This window comes from Suricata suricatta, chromosome 16 (assembly GCF_006229205.1).
Source record: "Suricata suricatta isolate VVHF042 chromosome 16, meerkat_22Aug2017_6uvM2_HiC, whole genome shotgun sequence".
Taxonomy (NCBI): Eukaryota; Metazoa; Chordata; class Mammalia; order Carnivora; family Herpestidae; genus Suricata; species Suricata suricatta.
The window spans coordinates 3,610,045-3,615,768 of NC_043715.1; the positions used below are offsets into that span (position 1 = coordinate 3,610,045).

General features: G+C 61.4%; 1 long non-coding RNA gene across 1 annotated transcript; it reads right to left on the bottom strand.

Annotated features, from left to right (window-relative positions):
• Positions 1 to 2,291: 2,291 nt before the first annotated feature.
• LOC115281177 lies at positions 2,292 to 3,194 on the bottom strand. The gene is made up of 3 exons (XR_003904145.1): positions 3,078 to 3,194; positions 2,707 to 2,806; positions 2,292 to 2,506 (listed from the first exon to the last, which is right to left on the bottom strand). It is a non-coding gene; the product is annotated as an uncharacterized LOC115281177 (long non-coding RNA).
• Positions 3,195 to 5,724: the final 2,530 nt, after the last annotated feature.

Below are 5,724 nucleotides of genomic sequence, written 5' to 3' on the forward strand. Positions count from 1 at the left end.
CCGCCCTCTCCGACCTCCAGGCAATGCTGATGAGCAGGACTGGAAATTCCTCAGGAAATCTAGCTCTTTCGGCAAGATTCGCTTTCTCCCTGGGTGACAATCAGGGTTTTCCAGGGGAGGCTTGGCCCGGAGTTGCACGCCCAGGGTGTGGTGTTTCCAGAAGATTCTAAACCTTTCTGTCAGCCTGGGAGGAAGCCAAGTCTCCCGAAGCTGCTCATTCTCCAGTGTCCCCCAGGGAGCGTGCTGGGTCCTGCTGGGAGCTAGACCCCTCCTCGCCAGCACCACACCCCCTCTGCTGGGGAGGGGCCCTCGCACACCTTGAATGGCCCTGAGCTTTGAGATCCCCTGTGGGGCCTTGAGTCCAAGTCCGTCACACCTGCCCTGACGTCTCTGTCCACCCCCCACCCCCGTCTCGTCACCTGTAAATGGAGGAATAGCCCTCGCTACGGGGCCGTGGCCAGAAAAGAGCCAACTGCTGAGAATCCCTAGTATCATCCCTTCCATCTCTGTTCTCCACGTTGTCCACACTCCCGTTTCTACGAACGCTGTCCCAGGGGGCATGACCGACCCTACTCACCCCCCCCCCACCGCCCCAGGAAACAATCAAAGTAGCAGTTTGTGGCCCAAGTCTGAAAAGCAGGATCCGTACCTGGCGGCTGGTAACGAATGACCCGGGCGGTGGGGACTGAGCGCCAGGAACCTGCTCTCTCCCAGAACCTGAGTCTGAAACCAGGTGCCAACAGGCCGTGTCCCTTCTGGAGGCCAAAGGGGAGGGTTCCTGCCTCCTCCAGGTTCTGTTCTGTGCAGACCTCGTCCCCTTCGAAGGACAGCAGCCGCGTAGGACGAGAGCCACGCCTGCCCGGTCTGATCTCATGCCCTCGTATCTGAAAAGGTCCTATTTCTGAGCACGGCCCTGTTGCAAGGTCCCAAGTAGACTTGAGTTTGGGTAGGAGCCTCTTTCCTCGACTCTGAACCACATGACCAAGAACGGGGTAGAAGCGATGCTGTGCCAGGCTTTCCAAAGCTGGCGGCCTCCGCGCCCCCTCTCGGAAGCACACCCCCATTGTGGTCAGGAAGCCCATGCTGCCCCCCGGGGAGGCACCAACATGCATTCCGGGTGCGCCATCTAGGGACACGTCCTCCGGCTGCCACGTGAGCCAAGTGGCAGCTGTGTTTCCAGCCACCAGAGGGTCAGAGGGTTTCCTGGGCGGCAGCAGACAACAGAAGGAGGAATGCAGCGTGGGGCATACAGCAGGCGCTCACCGATGCTTGCTGACTCCCAAGGAACCAGTGGGCACTGGTAACCACTGAAGTCATAAACAGAACATGCCAGGGCTCCGCCTTCCTTCTGGCCCGAACCAAGGCACACTGAGCCTTCTTTCCCAAATGCTGGGGCGGCCCCAGTGCTCCTCATACATTGGCCACATGGCCCCGAGGGAGGACAGACCTGCCGCAGCCGGCGCCAGGTGGCAGGCTGGGACCCACAGGCGCTTCGAGCTGGGGACAAGCGTCTGAACGCAGCCAGTCTCCGTCCCCAGCTCAGTGACTGGCGTCTGGGACTCATCGGATTTGCCAGGCCCAAAATGGAAATGTCTCTTCAACAGAGAGGGAACTGTCCGTGTGAACCATTACAGATCAGTAGAAGGACGGCTCCCGGTGAAACCCTGTCTCCCCGCGTCCGGTCCCTTGTGTGACTCTCTTCCTGTCCGGTCAAGAGGTGGGGAGGGTTTCTCGTGCGCGGGGGCTGGCCACGTGATTCACGTTGGCCAACACGCTGTGCTGGGAGTGAGGGGCACCTGCTCAGAGCCTGGGGCCGACGGGCTGTGCGGCCGCTGCTCTCGCCCTCACACCGGGGGCAGCCTCCTGGAGGTTGGGAGGCCACGTGGATGCAAACCGAGGCGCCTGAGCTGAGAGCCAGCACCACCGCCGGGCATTCCAACGAGTGATTTGAACTGCCAGCCCCACTCAAGCTGCTAGAATGAGCACCCGGCGGGCTCAGTCGGTTACGCACCCGACTCCGGCTCAGGTCATGATCTTACGTTTGTGGGTTCGAGCCCCGCGTTGAGCTCTGTGCTGACAGCTCGGAGCCTGGAGCTGCTTCCGATTCTGTGTCTCCCTCTCTCTCTGCTCCTCCCCCATTCATGCTCTGTCTCTCTCTCAAAAATAAAACATTAAAAAAAAATAATAGAATCTTTCTTAAAAAGGCAAAACGAGGTCATCCTTGTGACTGGTGTTGCAGCTCCGTGTTGAAGCCCCCCGCCCCTCCCCCAAGCCCCCATCTGGCACATTGTCATGGAGCCCGAGCAGAGCCATGCAAGTTGCTTACTGCTCAGACTGCGTGGTCCCATTGCCCTGCTTTCCACGCCTTCAAGCTGGAAATTTAAACTGACCTTGACTCAGCCCCTGGTTTGTTGTCAGACGACAGGGAACGGTTCCTTCTCCTGAGGGCTCAGCTGGCCTCCAGCCCCAGCCCCCCCGCCTGATGCTCAGGTGCCCACGCAGTCCTCTGGGAGTAAAAACTTACTTACAATGCAGGCGTTGTGCAGTCCACACACTTACTGCAGGGCACGTGCTGTTTTCTTCCCTCTGCCTTAAAGGACCCGAGGCCCAGAGGGGCTGCCCATCCCGCACAGGTGCACGGCTGAGGCTGTGAGCCCCAGAGCCTCCAGGCTGCGGTCTGCCCCCCGCATGGGTGTCTCTCCTCACCTCTGAGGTCCTGCAGTCAGCTGAATAATGGCCCCAAGGGTGTCTCGTCCTGCTCCCTGGCCCCTGGGAATGTTACGTCACAGGACACAGTCTCCTGGGGCTGTTCTGACAAAGAGCCACGCAAGTGTGGCGGGGACAGTAAAGCAACAGAAACGCTGGAGGCCAGACGCCCTGGATCAAGGGGTCCTCGTGCCCCCCAGCTCCTGCTGGCGGTGGGCCGTCGCTGGCGTTGTCTCCTCGCCCCCGCCCCCTGCCTCCAGCTTCAGATGGCCATGTTCCCTATGCGCCCTGGTCCACACCGCCCGTCCCTCGCAAAGACCCCAGGGCCCCTCCGGATCCAGTACGACCTGGACCTGGTCCTACCCACTGACCTTCTAATAAGGTCACATCTGGGGGGCTCTGCCCCACCCTCTGCATGTGGTAAAAGGGACTTTGCTGACGTGATTAAGGATCTTCAAGTGAAGAGATCTTCCCGCATCGCCCCGAGGGCCCAGGGTGGTCAGGTGGGGAAGCGGGGGAGCTGGAGATCAGAGAGGAGAAGGCAATGCGTGACTGAAGCGGAGGCGCCAACTCCCCCCTGCTGCCCGCGGGAGGGACACAGCCCTGCCCGCACCTTCACTTTGGCCTTGTGAGGCCCAGTTTGGAGTTGTGACCTGCAGAACTCGGTACAGCAGCCACAGGACACAGACACGGACCCGACCAGCTGCGTCTGTGAATGGGGCGGGGCCCTGCACCGCCCCGGAGGGACCACCCCCGAATGGACCAGCACAGCGCGGGAATCGCTTCCGGCGGGGGCTGTGCAGGGCCGGGGCAGCCCGCGGCTCGGGGGCCACACAGCTCTGGCCTGGCCCTGAGTCATCCGGCCCGAGAGGCGCCTCGTTAGAGCCTCTTTCCGGAAGGCCCCGGGTTTGCCCTCATTATTTTTCTAGGGACTGAGTAACACTTTCCAGATGCAAGCGCATTCCCCCCCCCCCCCGCCCCCAGTCCCCGTGGTCTGGGAGGTCCACGTGAGCCACGCAGGTGGCTCTTCGGCCCTCGTGGCCGTCACGGCGCCCCCTGGTGGCCGGGAGTGCTTGCAGTGTAGGGGGTGCGGGGGGCAGGGCAGAGTTGGCCTGCCACCATCCGGGGACCCCGGACACGCCTGCAGGAGCCCCGCCCGGGGTGCAGGCTCTGCCCGGGGCGTCCTCGGTGTCTCGCCGCTCCGCCATCCTCCACGCACCTGTCACCGCAGTGGGGCGGGGCAGCCGCTCACAGGTGTGCTGTACTTTCTACAACAGCGGGTAGGTGGTGCGGGGAGCGGTACCGAACGTGAACTTGACAATAAGCCGAGTCCCACTTTCTCGCTGGGCCTCATCTCCGATCAGTAGCGTCTGGGCACGGGTCCACGGACGTGCCATCCGGAGCCCCCCACCTCTGGGTCTCCCTCCTCTCTCCCCTGCCTGAGAAGCCGAGGGGGTGGAGTTCGGGGTCCCTGTGGTTTTGATGGGGGACAGCCCACCCCCAGGTCCCCAGGTCTGTAGGACACAGGAGCCAAAATTAGTGTCCTGGGGCTCTGCCTGAACAAACCCCCGCCAGCAGGGGGCGCTCAAGACAACAGGGGTGTCCTCTGTCCCACCTCCAGGCGTCGGCAGAGCCAAGCACCCTCCAAGGATCGAGGGGAGGATCCTTCCTGCCTTTTGCAGCTGGTGGTGGCTCCCGGTGACCCTGTGGCCACATCACCCCAGTCTCTGCCTCCGTCCTGTTGTAGCCGTCTCCTCTTCCTACAAGGACACTCGTCACTGTGTTGGGGCCACCCAGGGGGTCCAGGACGATCTCGGCCTGAGAACTACCTGCTGCTCCCATCTACAGACTCTGCCCAAACAAGGTCATGTTCACAGGTCTGGGAATTAGGGCTCGGATATGTCTTCTTGGTGAGCCCACTCAACCCGCCACAGCCAGCCTGTCACCTCTGGCGAGTCTCCCCCAGCCAGGCCACCCCGGCTGCCAGGCTTGAGGCACTGCCCACTGGAGCCAGACCGCGATGCACGGAGGTCTCCCCCCACATCACCCGGGGGGGCCCTCAGCCTGAGGCCTCCAGCCTTCCCCTCCATCTACCTCCCTCCCTCAACTCAGGTCCTGTCACACCCCCTGCCCAATCTGTCATCTCCCATCTCCCCGTGCTATACCAGGGTCCTTCTTTCAAGGCTGTAGCTCCCCTCTGGCTGATCATCGGCTTCAAGGTCAAGTTCAACGGGCCCGACTCTTGCTGCCTAAGCAAGAAGGGAGCTGAAGGAACTTGGGGAAATTCATTGTCTTCGGCGGTAAGACCACGTAGGAACGCTAAAAGCTAAACTGAGCTCCGGCAGGGCAAGCCCCGAGGCAGGCGGAAGGGGAAGGGTCCTGAACACAGACACTGAAGAGGAAGTCACATCCACGGGTTCTGAAGACCTGACCTCCTTCTGAGAACCCGCCCCGCCCGCGGGGGCCTCGGGGGCACCTGTGTGCGCAGTGAGGTTCGCGCAGCCCCCCCAGAGTCCTGACAGCTCTCCGCCCCCCGAACTGCAGACACAACACGGATGTTCCACCACCTCGGGGTCCTCACCTTCCCCTCCCCCCCACCCGGCCCCGTTCTAGAATGTCAGAGAACTGGAATCCTGCAGCGTGTTAACAGCTGCTCCTGACCCCTCCCTTCCCCCACAAGGGAGTACATTCAGGCCTCCAGCTCATCGAGCTTGGCCAACGAAGAAGGATTTTAAAATAAGTATAAATCCTTTGACTTGTATGTTAAAACAAAACGATTTCACTGGGTCGTTGTGAGGTTCAGACGAGATCAGGTGCCTGACGCTCACTTAGAAGCTCACAAATGACATCATCACGCCTCCTCTTGGTTCACTTTGCAGCCAGAACGACCATCTGGAAACCCAAGCCTGACTAACGCACTCCAGGGCTCACAGACCTCAACCGCAATAACTGGCAACCATTTGGGGCTCATCTCCCTCCCTCTCCCTCCCTCTCCCTCCCTCTCCCTCCCTCTCCCTC